At 44.5% G+C, this 27,990-nt stretch overlaps 1 protein-coding gene and 1 pseudogene across 6 annotated transcripts in view; both read right to left on the bottom strand.

Moving 5' to 3' along the window:
• Positions 1 to 27,990, bottom strand: part of GRIA1 (glutamate ionotropic receptor AMPA type subunit 1) — a 322,415-nt gene that overhangs the window by 157,024 nt on the left and 137,401 nt on the right. The window lies entirely within an intron of this gene.
• LOC115840739 (adenosine deaminase-like protein) lies at positions 26 to 27,990 on the bottom strand (annotated as a pseudogene).

The following is a 27,990-nucleotide window of genomic DNA, read 5'->3' as shown; positions in this document are numbered from 1 at the left end:
TTTGACCTTGAAAGAGAACTGGGCATCAGCCAGGAGAGGGAGCAAGGGGAGTATGGTGCAGTTGCTTGCGCACGAAGAGTATTTCGGGTAGAAGGGAGAGCGACAGCAGAGACCTGGCAGAGAGAAAAGCTGTCGCACATTCAGGGAACCCTGCCAGAGTGTCAGATTCCGAGGTCCCTGCCTCTAAGAGATTCTGTAGCGGAATGTGTCCAACAATCAGAGCAAGTAAAAAACGAGGCCAGGAATTCCCTCTTGGGGAGGCAGGAGGGCAGGCACCGGCAAGGGCAGGAAAACCCACGCTCTGCACGGGTGCGGGCTGTCCAATTCCATCATCGCTTTGCTCAGACCTCTTTGATAAGCACTCCTGGTTAAGGCACCATCCACTTAATATCAATAAATCTCCCAGCCCTGGGCACTCGCCCTGACAGCTCTCTCCCAGGGAGGGAACTCCTGGTATTAGCAACTTCTTTTTTATCGTCACTTCATTTAAGGCCTCTCACACCGACATTCCTCCTTGGCTCCTGGCTGCAGTCCCTGGAAATGTGGCAGCCTCATGGTAAATAGTGGATAATGAGGTGACAGGATGGCTTCATTCTGGGGGAGAGAGATGGAAAGTATGTGTGTGTAGGTGGGGGGACTTTTAGACACTCATCCTGCTTCTCCAATAATTCTATCCTTACAGGTGGGAATGACATCCTTGCTCTGACTCTAACCTTGTGACATCAAATGTGCTTTATTTCTGTCGCTCAGAGGACAATAAGAGTGCCCCTCCGTCCCCTTACACTCTCTTGCATCCAAGATCTGGTAGTGACATGTAGTGAATTACCATAATAGATATAAATTGTCCCCATCTCCTCTAAACAACAATTATTTAGGGTTCTGAGACATGTCCAGGGCTTCTCTGTCATTTACTAGATAAAACCTTATTGTTCATTTGTTAAATCAACAAATATTTTTTGAGCACCAGAAACTAATATTGCCAGAAAACCAGGATGCAGGGATGACACAAGACAGGTGTGTCTTCTGCCTTCTCACAGCTTAGACAAGAGTTCTACGTTTTATTGATTGATCGATTGATTTTTGGTTGTGTTGGGTCTTCGTTGCTGCACGCGGGCTTTCTCTAGTTGTGGCGAGTGGGGGCTACTCTTTGTTGTAGTGCACGGGCTTCTCATTGCGGTGGCTTCTCTTGTTGCGGAGCACAGGCTCTAGGCGCACAGACTTCAGTAGTTGTGGCACGTGGGCTCAGTAGTTGTGGCTCACGGGCTCTAGAGCGCAGGCTTAGTAGTTGTGGCGCACGGGCTTAGTTGCTCCGTGTCATGTGGGATCTTCCCGGACCAGGGCTCAAACCCGTGTTCCCTGCATTGGCGGATTCTTAACCACTGCACCACTGGGGAAGTCCAGTAAGTTTTAAATTAAGGGAAAGAAAGGTTATTTTGAGAGAGTAATAAGGGGTTTAAACACAGAATAAGTGGTCATAACTACCAGTATAGCCAGTGTTTACTGACCACTTACTACAGGCACGCACGGTACTAAGCACCTGTGTCAATATCCAGGTAGAGGGACCAGTTTATCCAAAGGCAATGAGGTAAGAGAGAGGAAGGAACCTTAGAGAAACTCCAGAAAAGCCAGTACAACTAGGGTGGGGACTTTGGCACAGAGTTGGGGGGGTGGGTGGCGACCAGATTGCCAAGGGCCTTGGCAGGACTAGAGAAGTTAAGCCCCTGCGTCTCGTGTCCATGTTGCATTTCCTTTGGCTTTGGATTCATCTCAGCTTCATAGGGCTTCTCTTCACCCTGGCCTTGGAGCCCAGCTGGGACAGGGCAGCAGAGGGAGATGCGGAAGAGGAGGCATCCTCCCCTGCTCAGATTCGTGCATTTATTATGAAACATGAGTGTTAATTACCAGGCACTGAAAGCCACTGAGATGTGACACGGTATATGAGGCTAAGAATTAGATCAAGGCTGGGCTCAGTGGTCCTGGAATTAGACTCACCTTGTGGGCTGACATATGAAACCAGGGACAGTGGAAGGACAAACAGACTGAGAGATTGTAGGTTCTGCTGGAAAACTCTTCAGGTGCCTGACATGGTTCTGGAAAAGTAAACGCAAAGAAGCAAATCTGGAACCATGAACAAGCCCCTTTTTCTCTCTGGGCTGCATTTTCCCCGTCTGGACAATGAAGTTTACACTAAATCATTGTTTCTCGTGTGTGTGTGTGTGTGTGTGTGTGTGTGTGTGTGTGTGTGTTAAATACCTCCAATAAAACGGCTATACTCATTGGAGATGTCTAGTTCTATAGACAGGGAATTTCTCTTTCTTCTATCTATCTACTCATCCACCCTTCCAACAAATGTTTACTGTGCACATGGTGTATGTTAGACAGCAGTGGTGCCAGTGGGATACAACACTGAAAACCTACCATCATGGAGCTTAGGATCTAGAGAGGGGAGAGGGATGACACACAAATCAGCAAGATTATTTGGGATACTGCGTTACGAAGACAATAACATGGGATGATGTGAGAGTGACTGGAGGGGCTACTTCAGATAAGACGGTGAGGGAGACCCTCTCTGTGGCACTAACGTTTAAGCTGAGAAAAGGAACCATAAAAAGAAGCTGGCCAGACAAAGGGCCAGGGAAACAGTTTCAGGCAGAAGGAACAGAAGGTACAAAGGCTCTTAATAAGGTTCAGGAAAAGACTGAGGAGTTTGAGAAATAGAAAGCCAGGGTAGACATAGTGTAGGACAAAGGAGAAAAGCAGTAGAAATGAAGGTGAAGAAAAACAGATCATATAAGTCTCTGAGTAAACTTAATGCTCCCCTAAGGTGTATGGTACTTCATGTGTGGCTTGGGTACCTGCAGAGTCCTAGAACATCACCTTGCTCTGAGATGGTCAGTACTAGCTGATCTTACCAGACCTTTCAGCTCTAACATCCTGTAGCTCAAGGCAGTGGAGGAGACGCAGTAGAGGGGAAGGTGGTTATGAGTGCATGGAAAATGGGAAAGGGAACATCTTCTGACTCAAGTGTAATGGGGCTGCAGAAATGGACCAGCGAGTTCATCAGGTTCTAGTGTAGATGCTGCTGTTCTTGGATCTTCTTGACTTGCTTTAGGTTCTGGGCCTTGGCCCACGCTCTTGTTCTAGCCCGCACAGCCTTCCTGACTTCTGCCGTCTTCCTCTCCACATTCTTTCCATTCTTTAGAAGTTCAGCTCACATGCCACCTCTTCTGTGAACCTCTCATGCCTCCCCATTTCTAACTGTAATCTAAAGGTCTCCATCCCTCTCTTCAATGTCCTTAGAAATGTATGCCCCCTTACAATTTTTTATCAAGGCCTCATGTTTTGTTAGTGTGAGTTCTTTGGCTGGGAACAGAAATGAATGCATGCTAACTGAAGACAAAAGAAGAAAGGATAGGGGGGACCCTCAGCTCAAAGACTGGACCTTCGAGAGACAGAAATTGCAGGAGCTCGGGGAATCTAGATGTGAGAATTTCATGGACGGCATCTTCAGAGTGTCACTGTTGCCCCAGCCATTTGTGATCACTGCTCCCCACAGCTCGAGACTGGCCTTTTTCAGGTTGGGAGTCATCCATTGGTCGAGGGAAGGCAGGGAAACTAACTAATTATCTTCCTAAGATTACTAAGGAAGTAATCTTGCCAAAGGAAAATGAATACATTGTGGACAGAGAGAAGATGGATATCAGGCATATCAAACCAACAGATGTCTACTAAATTTGTATTTTCTAGTATTTTATAATATAAGTGAAAGTCTGAGGCCATAAAGGAGCTCTGTAAATGTCACATGCATCTGAACACCAAAGTTAGGTAAGGAGTTACTTCTGATTCAGTTGCTGTTGCCTGTCTCCTAATGGGTTAGACGCTGTGGAACAGAGTGGTGAATAACATAGACGATGCCTCCGCCTTCATAAAGCTTATTTTATTCTTTACAATCCCTAGAGGGCATCACACAATGGCTACAGAGTATTCCTGGTAAATGAGAGGGTGAAGAATGAATGAATGCAGATCATTCACCTATATTAATCCATTGATACTATTCTTGACAATTGACCTAATCTTGCTTCCATGGCGTTTCTTGCATTGGGTGGACTCATTATTCTTCCTTTATATTATTACATGACGTTTTGTGTATTTATATCTTTCATCCACAATTGAGGTGTAAGCTCCCTTGAAGGCAGAGGCCTTTCAACGCTATGGTTTTTCTTGGTATGTACAATGTGATGTATCCTATATAGAGCTGGGCAGGGAATCGACATAAATGCTTGGTGATATTACTTGTTTCACAGTCTTCTAAATTTAGCTGACTGTCTCACAACCATGAGCTTGGGGGGTATGCGTTATCCCCTGCCCCTTGTCCAAATTCCCCCTGCTTCAGCCCGCTGAACTCTGTCACTCCCTGTTATCTTAAGCCAGTAGAGAATGAGAGCTGTGCTCCTAGGCTGGCGTCCAGAACCCGGGCAACCTTAACGTACTCCACGCACAACACCCAGTCTCCTTAGACAGTGCTCCCTGGCAAGAAGGTTTACATCCCATTCCATAATTCAATCCTTAGGATGTCTAAAGGATTCAGAACGAGGGCATTTTCACCCTGCGTAGAAAACTATGCAACCATGTAGTATTACAGGAAGAGGATCTTTCAGAGATAGTTCATGTAATCACACACACACACACACACACACACACACACACACGTGTGCTGTCCTCCTTGACGTATCACTTAACCCAAGAACCATCATAGGGTCATAGATTGTTAGTGCTAAAAGGTACTGGATCTTGAGGGCCTATTAGCCTAGGGGAAAGCCTCCTAAGAGGCAGCTGTCTGCCCAACCCCACTCTGAAGTCTACAGAATTTACATGTGCTTGGAATATGCAAAACCTGATGTCAAGGGTGTCAGTAGCCACAGGTGGAGCCTCCTGGAGACGTCAGCATACTGGAGACCTCTCACTACCTATCTGTTCTGGGTGACTGCGCTTACTTGGGAAAAATACTACTCTTCATCTTATTTATTATTATAGTTCCGTCACCTACTGAGTATTTACCATAGGCCAGAGCCTGTTCTAAGCACTACCATTTACTCCTCACAACAATCCTATATTTGTTTTTCCTATTTCAGGCATGAGGAAGCTGAAGTTCAGGGCCATTAATCGCTCACAAGTCATTCGTGCGATAAGCGGCAGAGCTGGCATATGAATCCAGGTCTGTCCTCCTCCCTGGCCTGTGCCTTGAACCACGCTAACTCTGTCCCCTGAAAGTCTGTCATCACACACCAGAGCTTTCATTCCCCTGATGATAATATCAGCCAACACTGAGCACTTACTGTGTGCCTAGGATTACGCTACGTGCTTTCCGTGAATTGCTCATTTACTACTATTTTAGTAGTATAGAGTAGGGAGACAGTTGTTATCCCCATTTTATGGAGAAAAAACTGAGACCAAGTAACTCGCCCAAGGTTACACAGCCACAAAGTAGAAGATTCAGCGTCCAAACACAGGAATTCCAACTTGAGAGCCATTGCTCTGACCCTCTGTGCCAGGTGTCAGCAGGTTTTTCTGTGGAGGAACAGGTAGTAAGTGTCTTAGGCTTTGAGGGCTCTGCAAGTCTCTGCTGCAAGTGCTCTATGCTGTTTTTGTAGCACAAAAGCAGCCAAAGACAATATGTCAATAAATGCGTGTGAAACTTTATCTGCCATGTAAAACTTTATTTACAAAAACAGGCGTTGTGCTGGATGTGGCCTGTGGCCAACTCCTACTCTATGCGATTCGCTACTGGATGGCAGGAGAGATGAAATGCTGAAATTTTGAGAGAGGTAATCATTGCTCAGAGTGTATTATATGATTTTTAAATCTCTCACATCCATTTCCTCTTGTGAATACCCAGTAAGATGGGTAGGGCGTGACTGATGATGCTGGAGCCCACATACAGATGAGGAACCGGGGATCCTATAGCTGGGGGATGACGGACACAGGTGTGAACCCATGTCCTTCTTCCCGTGTCTTGTGATTCTTCTGCAGTGGCTCTGGTTATTCACACTGCGGGGAGGGCAGGGGAAAGGAGCCATGAGAGAGTCCAGCTCAATCACTGACATCCCGATATGACTGAGGCTACTGCTTGCTGCTTCAAAGCCCTGCTGGTTTTGAAGCTCACAGACTGACTCCAGCTGAAGTGTTGACACAAGGACAGTCAGACACCAAGTAGGTGGTGCGGTTCTGAGTTCCAGGCTCCTCTCCTATGCGCTCGCTGGCTTTGGGCTAGAGGAGGCTGTAACACTGCCGCCTGGCTAAAGGCTTCTCTGATGAGATGGCAAGGGGGACCCGAGCTTTGAGAGGACAGGTGCTTTCAGAGGCTATTTAAAAAGTGGATATGTACCCGGGGATGCACGGCATTGTGGCTGCACCCTTTAAGGCCAAGGGCCAGGCACATGTAGGGGCTTAGTCAGGAGTGCTGGGTCAGGGGCACGGTCTGGGGCTAGGGGGAGGGGCTGGACAAAGTTGGAACCTGGATTTGAAGCTGAGGTCAGGGCTCATTCTAGGGTTGGGTTCTGGGGTAGAGGTTAAGGCTGCCGACCAGGGCTGGGGTACGTGCTCACTCAGTCTCATTTGGGGGTAGGAGGTGGGGTTCACTGAAAAGTCCAGGTAGGGAATACATCTACTTAGCTCTGCCACTGTGCAGCCTTTGAGAACTAGCAGAGTAACCAACTAGAGCAGAATAGATAAAAGCAAGGACGCTAGCCAAAGGGAAGAAGGTTGTGGGAGAGATCAGCCTCATAGCTTCCTCCGCCCCAGGCCTAGTCACCAGCCTGTGCCACCTACCCCCGCATCACACAGCATCTTCTGCTGGTTCACGTATGAACTATCCCTGCCAGGAACACCAGGTAAATGATTCAGGAAATGAAGCCAGACTCATCCTTTGCCGATGTTGATTCCGTTCCCTGGGTGAGTGGGAAAAAATATTTTGTTTCTCATTTGCTATTCTTGTCCTATGAAAATCGTGCATATAAATAGGTTTTCCTAAGCCAAGTGGTGAGCCCACAATACACTGCACACTGTGACCTTGATTAGCACCTGTCCGTCAAGGCAGAGTTGCATGGAAATCCGCAGATGACTGCCTGAGGGTGCCCTGTAAAAGTGAAATTCATTTTTCCAGCGAGGGTGTATTCACTGGGGAGGTGAAAGGACAGAACTGAAGGGTGAAATAAAGCTACAAAAACAAGAGGTTCCGGCTCTCAAAACCATACGACACCGCCAGAAACCAAACTCTACCCCATCTGATATCTGAACTCACCCATGACCCCTGCCCTTGGCTGATTTCTCGAGGTGAAACCTAACCAAGTGAGAGGTGGATACAGAAGAAAAGCTCAACCTTTTTTTTCCTTTTCCTGCTCTTCTAATCCAGGTCTCAGAAAAGCACACTGAGAATAGCGAATTTTAAACAAATGCTCAACTGGTAGAGTCTTATTATGAACCTGTACTTGTCTTTCCGTCCTAACAGGGATGTGAAGGTCAGTCAAGAATTTACTAATAAGGGCACTTTGAATTTCAAGGCTGCAAACTGTAAGCCCTTCCTACCTCTCCTATGCCACATCTGCTCCCAGGCCATGCCCCTTCTGCCTCTGCTTCCCACTGGTCTTTCTTTTACCTTTCAGGACAGTCCAAACGTTTTTGCCCTGGGGCTTTTGCACATGCTGTTCTCCCCTGGAAAGCTCTTCCAACCCTCTTCAGGTGGCTGACTCCTTATTCTTCAGGCCTCCGCTTTAGTGTTCTTTCTTCAGAGAGGCTCTCTCTGTACTCTTGCCCTTTTATTCTCTATAGCAGTACCGTGTTTATTTCCATCATAGCTTATCTGTCTTTCGTTATCCCCTTTAATGTTTTGTTCGTTGGTGTCATTATTTCATTTCCCCCAGTATGGCAGAGATCATGACTATTTAATCTCCTGCTCTAGTCCTAGCCTCTAACAAGGTACCTGACACAGGAGAGGCACCAAGACATTTGCTTGGATGGAATGGATGAGCGAATGACTAAACAAGCTGCCAGTTCTCCATATGACCTTAACCAAGTTATTTCTCCCCTTTGGAGTTCATTTCCTCATTTGTGAAAAAAGGAAGAGTGAGATTCAATTAACTCTAACGCTCTTCCACCTCTAAAAATACACGTTTCCTTATTTATCATTTTCCGGATGGGAGAGTTGAGGCCTGGAAGCACGCTGTCCAGCCCAGGGACTGGAACTCAGGTCTCCTAGAAAACTTCCAACCAAGACACTTTAGCAAAAGCCCAACTGCCTTCTCTGCAGAAACACCTCCCCCGCAGCCAACTCCCCGGTATTTAGTTCCCTTTGTACCAAAATCTGAATCACTTTTCAAGCTTTCTCAAAACATGGGATGAATGGCTCCTGCTAAGAAACAGTCCAGGCTCCTTGAATTCTACAAGGAATTCTGAGAATAGAAGCATTTCTTACTGTCCAGAGGTGTTCTTTTTGTATGTCCCTGCTCAATTGAGATCCAGGAGTGTGTGTGGGAGGGGAAAGGCTGAGATTCAAACTAATTCTGGGGAAAAGAGTAAGTGAGGAAGGAGAGAGTAAAAGGCACAGGCACAGATACAGTGCAGAACTGCTGAGAGCATTTGAGGAAGGCATAAGCATGAAGCTACTGTACTATTTTTTTTTTTTTGTGGTACGCGGGCCTCTCACTGCTGTGGCCTCTCCCATTGCGGAGCACAGGCTCCGGACGCGCAGGCTCAGCGGCCATGGCTCACGGGCCCAGCCGCTCCGTGGCATGTGGGATCTTCCCGGATCGGGGCACGAACCCGTGTCCCCTGCATCGGCAGGTGGACTCTCAACCACTGCACCACCAGGAAAGCCCTGTACTATTTTTTTTGCTTGGGCATAATGCACCCGCAGAGCTCCATGTGGGAGAGCCTCACTGGCCCCAGTCCACCCCCAGCTTCATTCCTTAATAGTCCACCAAACACTGGAGACTACGACCACACTGCTGTGTGCAGCAAACCATCTCCTTCTAGGTCTCTCTGCCTCTGCACACATTCCTCACAATGCCTCTCAGCCCCTGAAAAACTTCTACACATCCTTCAAGACCCCAATCGCATGTTGACTCCAGTGGGAAGCCTTCCAACCCTTACAGAAAAAATTAATTACTTTCTCCTCTGAGTTTCTCCTCTGTGCTTTCTTTCTTAGTATTATACTTATCTTGATAGTCTATAATTTCACAGTTTCATGACTGTCTTTTTCATCAGGCTGTGAACTTCTGTAGGGCAGAGCTGGGTTTATTTTTAAAGTCGCACAGCCTAGCCCTGGTCTTGATATAGTAGATGCTCAGTAACTTGTTCGTTGAATACATTTTGGTTTTCTCGCCTGGGAAATGAGGGCAATAATACCTGCCTTACTCTCTGTGAGATTACCCAAGACCTACATTCACTATAAAGTGTACACCCGTCAGCCATCATCTTATTCAAATTGCACAACTCAATATGACATGGAATGGACAGGATATTATTATTCACTTTATCCAGATGAGCTCCCAAGGGTTAAGAGGCTTGCTCTGAGTAACACAGCCAACAACTATCAAACTAGAGAAAGAAAACCAACTTGCTTGACTTCTGGGGTTTTTTTCACCCATCAGATCACAAATGCCTTTCAAAAATTAGCTGTAAGTTTGGTCATGCTGATGGACTGACGAGAGAAAACATGGATATAAGTCCTTCTAAAGATGCCACAAATGTATCTACTTACTTCCACAGCCCACTACCCCTCCTCCTGGCTTAGTGCTGTCAGTCCTTACCACGCACAGAGTCAGCTCTCTGTACCTGTATTCCACAACCATAGACCAACCAACTGTGGATTGAAAATATTTGGAGAAAAAAATCCAGAAAGTTCCAAAAAGCAAAATTTGAATTTGTTGCGTGCTGACAACTCTTTACATGGCACTTACATTGTATTTATAACTATTTCACACCATTTGCGTTGTATTAGGTATTCTAAGTAATCTAGACATGATTTAAAGTATACGGGAGGACGCGCATAGGTTATATACAAATACTGTGCCATTTTACATAAGGGTCTTGAGCATCCGTGGATTTCGGTATCCGAGGAGGGTCTTGGAACCAATCCTCCTCGGATACCAAGGGACGACTCTACTTACTACGTGTTATCGCTTCCTTTATCACTTTCCTTTATCCCTGCTTCCACCTTGCCCTCTTCCCTTTTCTCACCTTCATCCCCACTCTTCAGATAGCAGCCACAGTGTTCTTTTAAAAGTGGAAATGGGGTCCTGTCGTCGTCCCCTTGAGCTCCCAGAGGGTCCTCATCATGCTTTCAGTAATGTTTATACTCCCTTGCATGACCTGTAAAGGTCTGCCTTGTCTGAAGCCTGCTGATCTGGACAGTTTCATTCATCCTCTCCGTCTCCCCATCCACTGCTGCAGCTCCTCCAACACACCAAGCTCCCCCACTCCCCATGCTGTGCCCTCTACCTCGAACTCTTCTCTCCCACTTCTGCTTGGCTGGCTTCTTCCCATCTTTCAAGGACCACCCTAAGTAGGTCATCCTCTGTGCTCTGTCACCACATTCAGTTTGTTTCCTTCACAGCACTTTACTCGAGTCGCAACTGCAGTGAAAACCCTTTTATCTGATGCAGTGGGGACTGTGGTTAAACTATTTGAAAAATATGGTTCAAACAAAGAATCATAAAAATGATTCATCGCAGGTGTTTTCTTTTAGCTTAAAACACCTAAGTGCACATGTATTTATCAAGCTTTTGTTGTAGTGGGAACTTGACGTAAATGTAAGTGCAGAATTTTTTTGTGTTTTGCACCTGACCTTTAATAGTTGCCTTGCCTACACCTAGCATTACCATGTTTTTAGGAATTCATCTTTGAGCCTTTCAAAGTATTTAACTTAGTTTCCAGAGAAGTAAAACAACTTTTTTTTTTTGCATTTGTATTTTACCAGTTTACATAATTTCTGCTTGCACTGCAAAAATATGAGTAAAACACAGAAGTATAAATAGGTTTGGAAACAAATGGAATGGATTCCTAGCCCACCTCCAACAGAGTTGATGTGAGCGAAATATATGGGCTGATCAGAGAAGAGGCTACTTGCCAGAAGGTGTGGGGTTTACAGAGATGATGGAGAATGCAAGTCAATCCAAAGAGATGGTTGAATGGAAGTTGGTTACGAGAGACTTCGCTGCATCTGATGGATGGTTGGCTTGTTGATTATCTATCCCGCTTTTAGGCTTTTTTCTCAGCTTGCCTACCCAGTATACAACACAGTCCTTGGCATTCAGAGCCACAATCAGTGCCAAGTAAATGAATAAACAAGTGGGGGGACTGTTTCACTCCTTAGGTGAAGAATTTTGTTTCCTCAACTGTGAGAGGATTGGCATGGGCTATGCCAGCATGGTCACTTTCAGATCCACATTCTGTTACCGCTAACCACATCCAGTAACCATTTCTGTGTTTCAGCTTCTGCTTTTCTCCATACCCTCTACACACACTTTAGAGCATTATGTTAGTGACCTCCCTCATAGCTGCACACCACCCTCCACTACAGTCATGCCAGTACCTTACCCCACCCCCCTGTTTTTTGGGGGGTTTAGGATAATCCCCTCCCTCAGTGCCTCCCCCCAAAACAGGTAAGGAGGTGGCGAGGCCAGTTTGGGCTGTAGTGCCAGAGCTGCTGGATTTGTTTCTTCGGTGTGCTAGGCAACCCGGGGGCAGCTTTGAGCATGGGTAGGTCGGACCTCTTCCACCCTGAAGATCTGAGTGGAGAGTTTGGGCCTGCCTTATTTGAGAAATTGGGCAAAACTTCTGCCCCCACCCCCTCATTGCTTTGGGTTGGTCTTTTCTAGTTTCCATGGTGCTGGGATCCACAGAGCCAAGGTTAGGGGAGAGCCTCAGGAACGAAGCTTTCGTGGGCCCTTCAGCCCACAGTGTGGCTCAGTGCAACAGCCGCGGAGTAAGAAACATTGGGTTTCTTTCTTTTTTTCCCCCTTCCATTTATTCCTTTGCCTCTCTCCCTCTCATATCTGAGGAAAGACAGGGACTGATTGAGGATTTGGGGATTCCGGTTACCAGCATAAGAACCGTGTCAACAAATGATGATGGTGATTTCTGATGTTACTAATAGCTGCTCATGTATACTGAGCCCTTTAATGCTAGGAACTAGACTAGACATTTTAAAGTAATTAACAGTTCTCAATTTCTGTAACAGTCTGAGAGAGTACACACTTTTATTACTAGTATTATTATTATTTTATAAAAGAAGGACTGAGGCACAGGTAGGTGGAAGTCACAGAACTGATAAAGGCAGAGCTAGAATTCACACCTGTGTATGTCTGATCCCACAAGGTGAGGTGTTACTGTTAAGCTAAAGTACCTTGCAGTGTATCTAATCATAACGTTCACTGAATAATTAATGTATTGACTCAGTACATCCTATGCGATACAGTATGGGGAAAACAGAAATCAAGGCCCCTGCCTTTAAGAGGGATGTTCTAATGTGATGAGGAAGACAGACTCCTGAACCGTGGATAAAAACGGGACATGAGAAAATGAACTAAATCCTACAGTAGAAGCACAGCATGTTCTGTATATACAGAGGAAAGGGCAAATCCTTCTCAAGAGGGAGACCAGGGCAGATGGTGACCCCTAGCCTTCGTGCCTGTGGAGCCCAGGTGCAGCTTTGGAATCCTCCTCAACCTGGTTACCACCACCAAACAGCGGGACCTGTCACGTGAAATTAAAATCAGTTGTCTCCTTGGTCTCAGGGGAGCAGGAGAAGGCAAGCCGTAAGGTCTCCTCATTTTTATCACCTCTCTATGATGTCGGTCATCACAAGCGTTTCCCACCTGCCTTCTTCTCACTTCTTTAATGTCGACGCAGTTTAAAGTGTTTTCAATCTTCTCACCTCTCTGCCTGTCAACTGGGCTCTGAGCTTCTAAGGCCCCATGTCAGTACATGGCGTGTGTAAGAGGCATCTGAGGATGCTTGTGGGAGCAGAAACTGGGGGTACAACACGGACCTCAGGAGGGCTGCCCCTTCCAGCTTTACCCAAAGCCAGGAGGGAGGGTGAGGGAGGTGAAGGGAAGGAAGGAACGGCATCTTTGACCCCATCAGAGCTCAGGTCTACAGAGCAAAGGCACAGAGGTCAGAGGAAGCCATCCAGGGTGCACAGGCAAGTGAGTTCCCACACTTGGGGTCGAATGCACAGACCCACCCCTGTCTGCCTCTCTGCAGAAATTTGACAAGTGTCTTCCTGTCTCTGGCCCTTGTGGTCCTCACTGGTAAAACAGAAGATTTGGCTCTAGTTCCCTGTGGTTCCAACATCCCCTGATGATTCTCACAGCAGGGTGATGAACAGGAGACGGAGCAAAGCTGGGCTGTGGACCACACAGGACTTTGTCTGAGAAGCTGACGCTGACAATGGCTTTTGTGCATTCACTGCTGGATCTGAATGTACCTCAAAGTGTGTACCGTCCGATGTAGAACCTTACTGCATGAAGAAGAAGTGAGAAAACAAACCTCAATAATTTGGTCCATTGTATGGACAAGAACACCAAAACACAAAACCAAAAAAGCAAAACTGATTCAGCAGTAGGCAAAGGTGCTGGCTCTGCAAGGGTCTGGGGAGAGGGAAAATGCAAACAGGGTGAAGGCAAATGCAAAGGAATATGTAGGTGCATTTAGTTAATTCTGGAAGTTGTCTGAATATCCAGCAGTGGCTGGTTAGCCTCAGATGTTGCCCAGGTGAGCTAGATAATGTTCAGTGCATTAGGAATCATAACGAGAGTAAAAGCTATCATTCATTGAGTATTTGCTAAACACTTGCACTACTAAACATTTGTCTTAATTAATTTCTTTATTCCCCACAAAAAAGATACTAGTACCTCCTGTTACAGATGAAGATACCAAGGTTCAAGGTCACACAGACATGGCAGATCTGGAAGTCAAAATCAGGTCATTCTGAACTTCAACTCCGTGCTTGTAGCCATTCTGTCTTCAGAAAAGCAAACATAGACATACCGACTTCCTCTTTTTACTGACTACCCCGTGATGAAGGGAATTTCATTGTGGCCCTTTTCCACTCATTTCACTCCTTCAAGATCCCACTTAAACACCACTGCTTCTGGGAGAACCCCAGTCACAATCAATCCATCCCTCTCTGAGCTCCCGGAGCCCTTAGCTTGTACTTCCATTAGCGCGCTTAGCACTTTCTGTTTCGTGTTGGAGTTAATTGTGTCTGATCCTCCCTCCACTCTACACCCAGAGCAAGTTGTTTAGACTTTCATTATGGCACTTAGTGTCTAGCATTATCGCTAGCCAAGCCTGGATTTGTCTCCTGACTTTTTTTTTTTTCACATCTTTATTGGAGTATAATTGCTTTACAATGGTGTGTTGGTTTCTGCTTTATAACAAAGTGAATCAGTTATACATATACATATGTTCCCATATCTCTTCCCTCTTGCGTCTCCCTCCCTCCCACCCTCCCCATCCCACCCCTCCAGGCGGTCACTAAGCACCGAGCTGATCTCCCTGTGCTATGCGGGTGCTTCCCACTAGCTATCTACCTTACGTTTGGTAGTGTATATATGTCCATGCCTCTCTCTCGCTTTGTCACAGCTTACCCTCCCCCCTCCCCATATCCTCAAGTCCATTCTCTAGTAGGTCTGTGTCTTTATTCCCGTCTTACCCCTAGGTTCTTCATGACATTTTTTCCCCTTAAATTCCATATATATGTGTTAGCATACGGTATTTGTCTTTCTCTTTCTGACTTACTTCACTCTGTATGACAGACTCTAGGTCCATCCACCTAATTACAAATAGCTCAATTTCGTTTCTTTTTATGGCTGAGTAATATTCCATTGTATATATGTGCCACATCTTCTTTATCCATTCATCCAATGATGGACACTTAGGTTGTTTCCATCTCCTGGCTATTGTAAATAGAGCTGCAATGAACATTTTGGTACATGACACTTTTTGAATTATGGTTTTCTCAGGGTATATGCCCAGTAGTGGGATTGCTGGGTCATATGGTAGTTCTATTTGTAGTTTTTTAAGGAACCTCCATACTGTTCTCCATAGTGGCTGTACCAATTCACATTCCCACCAGCAGTGCAAGAGTGTTCCCTTTTCTCCACACCCTCTCCAGCATTTATTCTTTCTAGATTTTTTTTTTTTTTTTTTTGCTTTACGCAGGCCTCTCACTGTTGTGGCCTCTCCTGTTGCGGAGCACAGGCTCCGGACGCGCAGGCTCAGCGGCCATGGCTCACGGGCCTAGCCGCTCCGCGGCATGTGGGATCTTCCCGGACTGGGGCACAAACCCGCGTCCCCTGCATCGGCAGGCGGACTCTCAACCACTGCGCCACCAGGGAAGCCCTCTTTCTAGATTTTTTGATGATGGCCATTCTGACTGGTGTGAGATGATATCTCATTGTAGCTTTGATTTGCATTTCTCAAATGATTAATGATGTTGAGCATTCTTTCATGTGTTTGTTGGCAGTCTGTATATCTTCTTTGGAGAAATGTCTATTTAGGTCTTCTGCCCATTTTTGGATTGGGCTGTTTGTTTTTTTGTTATTGAGCTGTATGAGCTGCTTATAAATTTTGGAGATTAATCCTTTGTCAGTTGCTTCATTTGCAAATATTTTCTCCCATTCTGAGGGTTGCCTTTTGGTCTTGTTTATGGTTTCCTTGCTGTGCAAAAGCTTTGAAGTTTCATTAGGTCCCATTTGTTTTTATTTCCATTACTCTAGGAGGTGGGTCAAAAAGGATCTTGCTGTGATTTATGTCATAGAGTGTTCTGCCTATGTTTTCCTCTAAGAGTTTGATAGTTTCTGGCCTTTGTCTCCTGTCTTATACAATGAGCACAGGAGCTGTGTCTTAGGAACATTTCTGTGTGCCCGGCACTTAATAGAGCTTTGGAAACTGATGCTTTCTAAGTGAGGCTGGTCCACGCAGCTGGTTTCTTCATTCTGTCTAATCTGTCGACCGTGACCCCTCCCCAGCTCTCGTGTACTTTTCCTTGTGCCCTTGGTTAGGGTCACTGAGCAATGCCAGGCAGAGGTCGGGGACTCCTGTGTGGAGTATCTCTCAGATCACTGAGAAGGTGGGCGATTGCTTTTCCTCATGCCACTCTTGTTCCTCTGGCCCTCTCTCCTCCAGTGGAGACCTGTCCACGTAAGTATCATCAGAGTTCACTTTAGGGAAGGGATTGCTTGTTCTGTTCTCTTACTCTGGAGTTAGTGATTTCCTTCTTCCTGAGGAAGAAAGGCTCCGATCCCTGTGAAAAAATCTTTAGAGATCATTTTTCAAAGGAGGGCGGCTTCAAGGGCCACCTGGGACACTTAGGTCCATGCACTTATATTCACTCCTGGCTGGACATCTAGATGGCTAAGAGCACAGGGTTTGACGATGGACAGACTGGATTCAGTTCTCCACTCCCATCTCTTGGGCAAGTTAATTAGTACCTCTGAAACCTTTGCTTCCTCATCTGTATTATAGAAAGAATAACAATGCCCACCCAATGGGGCTGCTCTGAGAGTTAAATGCATTGAAATTGTGTTCCTAGCACAGTTCCTGGCTACCACTGTGTCTGTTGCTACAGTTGCTATTGTCGCATTGTTGTTGGTGTTTTGTAAACAGCATCATCTGGTCGCTAAGAGAGATAAGAGCAACATGCAGCTGAAAATTTGACCTCTGCCGTTAGTAGGAGATGCAAAATCTCCTACTCACGTGTAGCGTCTAGTTGGGAGCCTAAGAATAGCTGTAGTTAAGTTTCTGCTTAAAAATAACTTGCATGTTTTTAGGCTTTCAGAATCGAAGGTGCTTTAAAGAGCATCTTTATCAATGGTGCCATTTTACAGAAAACAGAAGCTCAGAGAGGAGAAATGACATTTCCAGGGTCAATCAGCCATAAAACAGTCATACTGGGGCTCAAACTCAAGCCTTCTGACGCCAGTCCAGTGTATTTCCCACTGAGTATCCCTTGAACTACTGCCCTTTTCTTAGATTTAGCCATTGTGTACCCCTTCAGCATTCCCACCAGCTCCTATGATAACCTGGGCACCATCTGAAGATGCTGTTTTGCCCAGTATTGAGAAGATGACAGTAACACATCTTGCTACACAGACATTCCTGAGATGAATCTATTTCTTTATGCAGATGAGCTTCCAGTCCATTCTAACTGTCCCTTAGCATCACTCCTACAAAAGCTAATTCTGCTGAAACTAATGTGCTAATGTATATATTAGTCCCGAGGGTTAAGGGACTAGTCCTTGCGTTCAAATGCTGTGATTGAACTCAAATGCTGATGAGAATTGCACTGGCATTCTGGGCGGAGCTTCAGGAGTACAAAACATAAGGAAAATTGGCTAGATTTGTCTTCTTCCACATTAAGGGAGCACAGTCAAGGCCTAGCATAGCCGGTAGAGATGAGAAGAAGTGAGGCATTGGGTGTAAACCACCCAAGCTGCACCTCTGGGGAGGAGACCTCAGCCCCGACCCATCAGGCAGCACTTGCTCGTGGAACCCACTGGACATACACTCTACTGTAAACATGTGCCTAAATATACCTTGCCCTTTACCACCTCCAGACTTTTCTTCACACTGCTCCTTCTGCTTTCTTCTATTATTTAAGAGTGTATAGGACTTTGTATCATTTAAACAGTCTTTTTATATCCACCATTTTGCTGAATCATCATATGAGGCCATTGAGGCCAGGACTTAGCACTGCTATTTCACAGATAAGAAACTGGAGATCAGAGGCGTGAAAGGACTTGCCCAGGGCCATAAAACTCGTCTCTGCAGTCAGATCTCCGTCATTCTCCAGTCTCCAGGGTCAGTGGCTTTCCATATGTCAGGGTCAGTAGAGCCACCAGACTGATACTGGACTTGGGCACCAGGTCCCCTACCTGGGTTTGAATCCTGGCACTTGGCACTTTCTTGGTGGTCTGTTACTCTGGTAATCTCTGCCTTAGTTTCTTCATATGCGGAATGGGAATAATCCTAGTCTCAGTCTCAAAAGACTGACAGCAATAAATTGGTTATTATGTGCAGAGTGCTTAGCAGTGCCTGGCACAAAAGACCTGCTCAGTATATGTTGCTATAGAAACTAAGCCGTGTCCTGTCTGAATTCCCTCCCTGCCAAGGCTCATCTGAAATGCCGTGAAGTGTGATTCTGACTTTTCGTAGATAGATGCAATTTCTGCCTCTTTTAGACCCTGCAATCATTTGTACTTTGCTCATAGCACACAGTATGTTCTGCTGTGCACTGGAGAGAACTGTAAGCTTGTTTTTCTCATCCTACTCTCCCCTCGCCTGTGAGCGCTGTGGTTCAGAGAGAGAGAGCTCCCATATAAGTACGTCCCCTGTAGCCCCTGGTGTGATGCTTGATGCCAAAGAGGAAGAAGTGGGCAAATGCTGGTTACACTGAATTCAGTCAAACCTAGAATTCCAGTTCCCTTGAAGACCTAGAATGTTAGGGCTGGAAAGGCTCCTTAGAGATTAGCCAATCCTGCACTAATGCCAGATAACTGGGTTGCTGAGAGGGGAAGGATACTTGTCCTAAGTCACATAACATATTAGTGGCAGAAGTAGGTATAGAAACCAGAGTTTGTTACTGCCCGCAGCCCTGGGCTCCACCCAAAGCACTGGGCTGTGTCTCTCTCCATGGAATGGAGGAGAAAATAGCCATGTACTTGAATTAGAGAGGGATGGACAAGTGACAGCACACAGCTAAGCTTCGGGGGCAGAACTGCTCAAAGAGGAGGGATGTATTAGGGGTATGGATTCAGAAGCCTACTGGGGGTGAAGGATGTGAATAAACTGCACAGGCAATAAGGCAGTTTCTCTGAACTGACTAGGTATTTCTCTGCTGCACGAATGTTATCAGGAGCCCTGCAAAGGAGAACCTTCAGAGTTCAGTGTACTTAACGTTAAGCTTTAAATGGTTCTCTTCCTATTTCAGAACATGTAATCTTAACTGGAGGTCCTACACCTTGGCCTCCAGGGCACCTTCTTTGTGTTGGGATTTGTACATAGACGATGCTAAGATACAAAGATACACAGTCCCTGTACATCGAGGTCATTTCTTACAGTTCTCCAGGTGATTATCTAACCTGGTAGGGATGAGAAAGTTAAAGTGCTTCTCAGCCTGCGCCCCAGAGCCTCTTCTCCACAGACTACTGTCATGTTTTTTTCCCCTTGTTGAGGTTTCAGATAATGTTTAAAATGTAAAATGAATCAGAGAGAATTCTGCCCTGGTCAGCAGGAAAGTGTTTTGATTCCTGGTACTGTCAAATCTTGTCTTCCAAAGTAAGATGAGGTAAGTAAGTCTTCCGGGGATAAGTGATAAGCTCCCCCATCGTCTCTGATGTACATGCTGGGGGAGGTGGGGAGGAGGACCAGTGAGAAGCTGGTTTCTGATGGCTGTGGGTGGAGGTTTAGGGGAGCTCTATAAGCAGGCATAGCCCTGGGGTGGGGGACTGCTGAGGTTTACACCCCACTGGTTCAGATGATGAAACGCAAGGCTGCCCATAACCACCAAGTGAGCCTCTGAAAATGAGGTGGCATGTTGGTTTGCCAAGTCATGGTTAATGAGAGATGAGTGTTCACAACACAGGCTTCCTGGGGAGAAGTGTCCAGAGGGTAGACAGCTCTGACCTTGGGACCTTGGGGGAGGTCATCTTCTCCTTTTGATCTCTATGTCCAATGCATGAGCCACTTAAAAAATGGTTAATGTCAAGGATAAAAAGTGTTTATAAAAGTTCAATGTGAAGCTAATACAGGGAGAATTGAAAAAGACTTTTTGCAAAGGAAATTCATCCAGCGATCATTTCCCACTATGGGCTGACTTGATGGTACCCATCAGATTCCTTCTGATTATTAGGACCAATTGTTCTTGTTGTGTTGCTGTTGTTGTCGTTTCAATGCATACAGTGGTTTAACAAATATACTGTGAAAATAATGTTTGATTACCCTTCAAAGAGCTCACCTACCACCCTCCTAATACCATAAACCATGTGTGAAGAAAACTGGCACTGACTTATTACCATCTTTGCCTTAAAGAGCCGCCTCCCTCAATCCCAAACTACTCCACAGATGAGCCATTAGGTATGTTGAATGCATACTTTTTGGGTGGCATTTGTAAATTTAAGTTTCCCCCGGGCATGATAGAACCAACTTGACACATTACTTGTGAACAGTACCATTTTCTATCATATTAACATCTTCCATGTTGATGGAAATAACAGAAGTAAAAATTGAAAAGTGAATTGGCCTACAAATTGTGAAGTTTAGTAGATTCATAAGATTGTTCTTTATCGTTGTTTGTTTTTCACAGTTACACTTAATCAGCATGTTCACTTTTTAAAGAAAACTTTAGGGACTTCCCTGGCGGTCCAGTGGTTAAGACTCTGTGCGTTCACTGCAGGCGGTGCAGGGTCAATCCCTGGTTGGGGAACTAAGATCCCGCATACTGCACAGTGTGGCCAAAAAATTAAAAAAAAAAATTTAATTAAAAAAAATAAAGAAAACTTTATTCCCTTTCTCCCTGAATGCTCCATCAGCTCATAACATCCTGAGCTGTCACTGACTACCTCCTGGTAATATATAATAGGCCCCCACTGATAGCCATAGAGCTATAAGTTCCTTGAGGTCAGAGACAGTCTTCCATGAATTAGAAATAGCTCTGCAGGTCTGTCCCTCTTTGTGCTGAGTCCTAGAGGCAGTATTCTGCAGTGCAGGGTCAGCAAATGCATGACACCTACACTCCCCTCTTCTGTACCCAAGGCAGACATCACTAATTGATCATGGCATTCTTTCCAGTTGAGCCCTCAGAGTCCTCATCATCAGCATTCCTGGAAGCCCGTACCAATTTGTCAGGATTGACAGGCTTGATAAAACCTGTCTTCCAGCCTAACCTTAATGGTTAGAAGCAAGGGCTTTGGAAATGGACTGACCTGAATTCAAATCCCAGCACACCACTTACTCACAGGTTATGTGACCTGGAGTACAGTTGTCCAAGTGCCCTAAATCTCAATTTTCTCCTAAAATGACCAATCCCTCTCATCCTTTGGAAGCCTACATTTAGGCATTTCCTCCTCTGAGAAACCTCTGTTTGCATAAGACTGAGTGTAGCTGCCTCACCTAGGCCTCTGAAGACACCCTGAACTTGCACTTCATCCTCCATCTCGCTGGAACAGTCATGGGCTCATTTCTTCTGATTTTCCCCATTGGTGTGTGAGCTCCCTGAGGGCAGTTAGACTCTCACAGTTGTATTTTCAGAGCCTAGCATTTTCAGAGCCTCTCACAGTTGTATTTTCAGAGCCTGTTTACCTGGTACGGTAAACAGCTGAAAACAGGTAACACCACTAAAAATAAAAACACCACATAAAAATCACTTAAAACAGGGCTAGGGCTATGATAAATGCTTTATAAGCATTAGTTGTTTTCATATTTATTGTTGTGTTCTATAACTTCGAGGCTCAGAGAAGAAAGCTTACCACAGAGCTAACTTTTAGGCATGTGTGGTTTAATTTTGGACTGCTGTCACTCTTTGGCTGCAAGGGTACCAGGGGTATCTATACTTTCCGAATCTTCCAGGAGTTGCACTCCTTGAAACAGGGCCATATTCTTCTTTCTCAGCTCTGTAAAACCTAACACGGGGCCATATACACAAGAGGTCTATTTGAGATGTTTCGGGCTACACCTATCATGTTTGCTAACCCTGGTGTCCCCCAGCCCAACCTTGCCTATACTTGTCCTTTAGGGAACTATACTAGGTACTCTTCCAGGTTACTGGAACCCTGTCATTCTCTTTCGAGTACCCATAACGAACATATGAGCCCAGGAGGTCTGTCCTGGGATAATCACTTAACGGCAGTGGTTCTCAAACTTGAGCATGTAGTGTATCAGAATTCCCTGGAGAGCTTATTAAAATGCAGACTGCACTGCCCACCCCCAGAATTTCTCATTCAATAGGTCTGGGGTGGGGCTTGAAAATTTGCATTTCTAATATGTTCATGAATAATGCTCATGCTGCTGGTTCTGGACCATTCTTTAAGGATCACTGACTAATGGAATAAAGGAGATAAATAAAGAATATCTTGCCTAGAGAAGAAACCTTAAGTTCTGTATATCAGCTTCCGGATTGGTGATGATCTCCATCTGAATCCTGCAAGCTGTATTTGCAACTGATTCTCATTAATGTCAAGGAAATTTACACACAAGTATCAGCTGTAGGACCTTGCCGAAGGATGAAAAAGCAGAGGTTCTAAATTTTGCTGATGGAGTTTGCAATTCTCCCTCTTAGTTGACAACTCATGAAACGACTTGATACTTTAATATCTCACAGTTAATATCCTACTTTTGCAGGATACTTTATGTTTTTCCAGAGTGCTCTCATCCATGTTATCACATTTGGTTTTATAATAACTGTTTACAAGCAGAGGGATAGGCAGGAATTAGCATCTCTTTGAATGACAAGGCAGAGTAAACCAGGATCCCGAATCCTCGACTCTTTGCCAGGTCTGTTTCTGTGACACTGCATAGTCTATGGTGCAAGTGTAAGTTCTGCCTTTGAACTCCCTTCGTGTACCAAACCCTAATTTATTTTGGTTTGTTACAAACGTTTTGAGCTCGAAGATACCACAAGGAGATGTACTAATCAGAAGTGTCTTGGGCATTTGGAGATACAGATTCCATGGAGAACCTCAGGAAGGCTTTGGACTCTTTTCTAAAACAATACAGATGTATAAATATATGATACAGTTTACATATAGTTTCAGGTTGTACAAAGCCCTCTTAAAGTTGAGGGCCACCATGTTTCATGACTGAGAGGCACCGTTCCCAGTGAATTAACTGTAGCCCTGTCATATCCATCCGCAAACCACAGAGAAAGAACAGAGGCCACATAGTCACTGTTTTGGTTGGTTGGCTGGTTGTTTATGTGATTTTAAACAGATGAGCAAACTGAGATTCAAGAACCTGAGTGATTATTTTTCAGGTACCACAGTCAAATAAAGGCAGAACTAGAGTGGAAACTAGGACTTCCAGAGGCAATGAGGTATTGTGGAAGAGGACAGGCTTTGGAATCAGGGAACCTTTCCATCTCAGCTTATGCTGTTTACTGGCTGTTAAGACCTACTTAACCTCGCCAAGATTTCATTTCACCATTTTACAAATAGGAATCAGAAAATCCAATAATGTTTAAAAACTGTTTTCTGATAGGGTGCTTTTAGTCTAAGGATTAAATGAAAGAGAATATGTCAGGTGCTAACACATGTTGTGGCACCCAGTAATCATGAATTCCCATCTCCCAGGCTGTCTTCTCAGCTCAAGTTCAAGTGTAACAATTGGATAAATTTTCCTATCTCTCAGGACAGGTAGATACTACCTCAGGTTGACCAGAGACTGTATACCCTCAGGTCCTCTGGATCATATAAACCTATATATGATGTCATTACTTATGACTCTGCTCAGGTGCCCTGACATTCCTCTACGTGCTTGCACCGTTGTCCCATGTAGAATCTCCAGGATATTTGTCCCCCATCTAAGCATGGGTGCAAAAATAGAAAAGTCTCACCAAAGGGGAAGAAAGCCCAGACTACCATAGTGTCTAGTTATTCCAACATTTTTCAGTGCTTATTTCAGCTTGTGCAAGATTCATTCTTCCCACTGCAAAAGAACCACATTATACTTCCTAACCTACAGCGGGTAATGATTTTCACCCTGATTTTTCATTCTGTATTTGCATCGAATTCACATTTAAAGTGCAGCAGAATTTATAGGTCACTTCACTGTATACATTTCCTTGTGTCTTATAATACATTAAAAAACAAGATCCTTGTTTTAGCTTATTACTAAACCCTAGAATGCCAGGAATGGAAGGACCTATAGAGGCTTTATCTAACTCCCTTATATGACAGGCAAGGAGTGGATGCTCTGGGGTGGGGGAATGTTGTCCTCAATCGCACAGTAAGGGTGTCAGCCACAGAAACTACACTTGAACTTATGTTTCCTGACTCCAAATTCTGCATTCTCACCATTTTTTTCCTGGTTTCTTGACTCTCCATTGAGCATTCTCACCATGTTTTTCCTGACCTGCCAAAGATTTTAAGATGCTCAAAAGACCAAGCAGTTGTATAACATTTTCCTACTCTTAATTTCCTCCTACTCTCATTTTTTTCCTAAAAAAAGTTTGGTGGACAGTGGGATGAAAATACACATTCCTTTCTCCATTTCAAATAAATGACTGGTCCTGGTTCTGCCTGCTGCTATCATAAGTGTCCCATTATGCTCACTCTCACCCATACCTTCCATAGGATGTGGGCAGCAAATCGTCTTACTCCCCAGTACCACGAGCTACGCCACTGCCTGATTACCTCTCCTGTCTCTCAGCAGACACAGAGCCCACCTTCTTGGACTTCTTGAAGTTCCTTTAGAGAGGAGCTCTTTCCCCAGGGAAAATGCCCTAAATCACTATTTAGAAGACTCCTCAACGCTAAATGACTGGCATGATGGAATATGATAACCAAAGCATTCCAATGACTGAAGTACAAGGATGAGTTTGGGGGTTCCTGATCTATCTCAAGACTCCATTCTCATTTTGTCTAATGACCTATAGGTACCACGGCCCCATCCCCATGGAATCTTGGGGAAAATATGCATCTTTAATGAGATATTTCCTTTCATTAAATAAGTTAACAGTAAAGAGAGAAAACAGTTTATCCCAAACCGGATTTCTGACCATAGTCCTACCAAGCTATTAAAACCTGCCCCTGGCCTGAGTGAGGTCATGGCTGTGTGATATCTAAGTCTGCACAGAGAGACAGCTGCGTGAACTTTATGAGGTCATTATTCTGAAATTCCTCCATTATTAGCATTGTCAGGAAATGGCATCTTTGAGAAAGCAGTAAACAAATTTATCTTGTAAGTAGCTAAATAATTTTACGTATTTTCAAGAGAAAAACCTCCTAATAGGTTCTATGCATGTCCCCACATTTGTAAAAAGAGCTTAATATACACAGCTTCAGCTTGGCCAATGTGGTAGTGTTGCAGATGGTAAATATTTTCAGAGCAAGGTTCTGTTTTTTATAATTTTTTGTATTCTGAATTTCCTGGAATGGAACCCGGTACATAGTAGACATATGGTAACTGGTTGTTGATTAATAATTGTGACCACTGGTGTATGTGATAACTCCTGTAAGGTCTCCTAAGGTCGTAGGGTGTTTTATTTGTTTTTGTTTGTTTTGGTTCCCAGACAGCTTCATACTTGGTGAGACTGTAGTCTCTACTGGACCTTCCCGTCGTGTCAGCTGTCACTCCTCCGTCAGCAGCCAGTGCCTGCTCCTCCAATCTACCCTCACCTGCTGTTTTTCTTATCTGACATCTGTTGTTAACAAGCTCAATAACCAAGCCTGTTAAATCACTCACCTGACATTTATACAGTTTTACAATCAACATGCATTTCCCTGCAGGGTGTAAGAATAATGGTAATTCTTTCATCTGCATTTGTATACCAGAAGTTTTCCAAAATTTCAAGGTTGCTTAAAGTCTGAAAGCTGGTTAAATGAGGACGTACATAGGTTAAAATGCAAACTACCCCCACAGGTTGTAATATGCTTAACTAGAAAGTTTGTACTCTTGATTCCATCTAGCAAACCCTGCATCCTAGCCTCGCAGATTCTAGTCCATCCCCTTCTGCTCTTGCCGAAGTGACACAATTAAGGCAAATTTCAAACCAAACAGGTCGTCTCTGGGGAAAAAACCAGTACACAAGAAATCAAATAATCCTATGTTATCCCCCAGTTATTACTACATCCAACCTGCACATAAGCCCAGACTCTTTTGATAATCATAATAGGATGTGGGCATTCAAACTGAAGGATCACTTTGAAAAAAAAATCACAGTGGCCAAAAACATGGGGTGCATGTGAGGGTTTTTGGGGTGGGGGAAGAGAGTGGTAGGTAGGTAGTGCTGCCAGCCATTTAGGGTGGTAGGAGCATCACAAGGACTTAAGGGGAAGAAGACAGGAGGGGGAGGGTAAACTCAAATAATAGATGTAAAGAGAAGGATAAGCAGTTTTAATGGGCCATGGAGACCTACTGTAGTATGAGATGAGATGAATGAACTACTCTGGAGTATACTTTAGTTGGCTACTTCTATAAGGTCTTATGGACTGAAAGTAGGTATTTCAATGAAGATCAATGGCAAGAGACCAATTAAGGGATCACCTATACCAGCACACCTGCTCTCCCTAATCCCAGCCACAAGGACCAAATCACATCTTTTCACATTTCTACTTGGGCAACCTTAGGAAAAGACTAGATGGCTAGACATAGAGCCCAAACGGGTATCATGCTTCTAGACAAAAAGGTGTCTAATGACACACCACTCTTCACCAGAAAGAATAAGAGACAGCAGCCCACATTCCCAGGGAATCATTTCCTGGGAACAAAATGGCAGCCACCGTACAGAGCTTCGCCTGTCTGTTTAGTGGAAAAGACACATACATTGGATTCAGGCACATCCACTGGACTCTTCATTTTGACATTTAGCTCTTAAAAACAGGAATGGAGCATGGTTTCACCAGCTCTCTCATTTTCTGAGCATTTTATACCTTGGTTCAGAGGAATCTCTCTCTTAGCATGAAATATCTATAGCCTTTTTTGCCAATGCCATGAATTGTCTTTATACCCTAGGGCAGGATGTTTCTCCGTATCTCTGTACTTCTCCTCAGAAGTGCACTTCTGCATAAAATGCCTTACTCTCCCAACTTTGCCTAATCATAATACTGGAAGACAAGTAGCAGCAGTAGCAGCAGCAGTGGCTCTGACAAACATTTGAATACTTACAAAGAACAGAGCACTCAGCTGAGTTCCTAATGTACTACTTCATTTTGATTTCCCAACAGTCTAATTTTTGTCATCTCAGTGGTATAGCTGAGAAAATTGGGGCTCAGAGAGAATAACTTTCCTGGGTTCACATAGTCCAAACGTCCAGACAGGAGTCTTAATGACCACATTGCCCCCCAATCCAACTTTAGAACATTTTTTTCTAAATGATATATATATTTTTAGAACAGTACTTTTCTCCATATGGATTTTAACCTTGGGGGTGGGGGAGGAAGGAACAGAGGGTTGTCTGCAGGACCTGAAGTCTTACCCAATGGTATCTGATGGTGTCTCACAAAGTCCACCAGATCCAGGGATCCTCCCTCAGGGGATCTGAGAAATGTCTCATGCCCGATTCTATCAGGATGCAGATCCAGGGGTACTTAGGTTTCTTTATTTTATTTAATTTTATTTATTTAATTTTTTTGCTCTGGAATCTCTATAAGATGTAATGGCAACTTCAGATTTGCTTTCTCAGCTTCTCAAAGAGGTTCTAAGAAGTCTTGTCCTATGGTAGGGTCTCCAGCAAGGTCTAGTCCAAGAACTGCATCCTCAGTAGAAAGGAAGAACTCTTCAGCAAGTTTAACAGTCTCCTTAGCTACTGAAGGGCCACCTCTTCTGTTGATTGCTATCAAATACCTAACGTCAGTGTCTGCATTTTCTTTTTCAGACTGTTTTATACTCTCAAGTACAGATTCCACATAAGTCTTTTTAGTCATTCCTTATAGCATTTTCTCTTCTGGGTATGCTCCTTAGTTTCAGGCACTTGACACCATCATCTGTGAATTCTTTAATAACATCTTTTGTAGCCATGAAAATATCTTCAGGGCTAGTAGTAAACTGATGAATAATTTGAAACATCTGGAAGCATTCTTCAAAAGTTCTTTTCTTTCTCTTGTTAATCATAGTCATCTCATCATGGGTTTTAAGACCTGGCTTCTTGGCTCTTAATTTCTTCATGGCTTTGGAACTAATGGATCCATTCAAGTGGACATGAAGTTACATTTTAGGTCATTCCAAGTAAAAGGTTGTCTTCTAGCGCCGTTGTTCTTCTTCTGATTCCATCAT

The sequence above is a fragment of the Globicephala melas genome, chromosome 3 (genome assembly GCF_963455315.2).
Source record: "Globicephala melas chromosome 3, mGloMel1.2, whole genome shotgun sequence".
Classification (NCBI taxonomy): domain Eukaryota; kingdom Metazoa; phylum Chordata; class Mammalia; order Artiodactyla; family Delphinidae; genus Globicephala; species Globicephala melas.
Note: the sequence above shows the minus strand (reverse complement) of the source record. Positions and strands in the feature narration are given on the sequence as shown.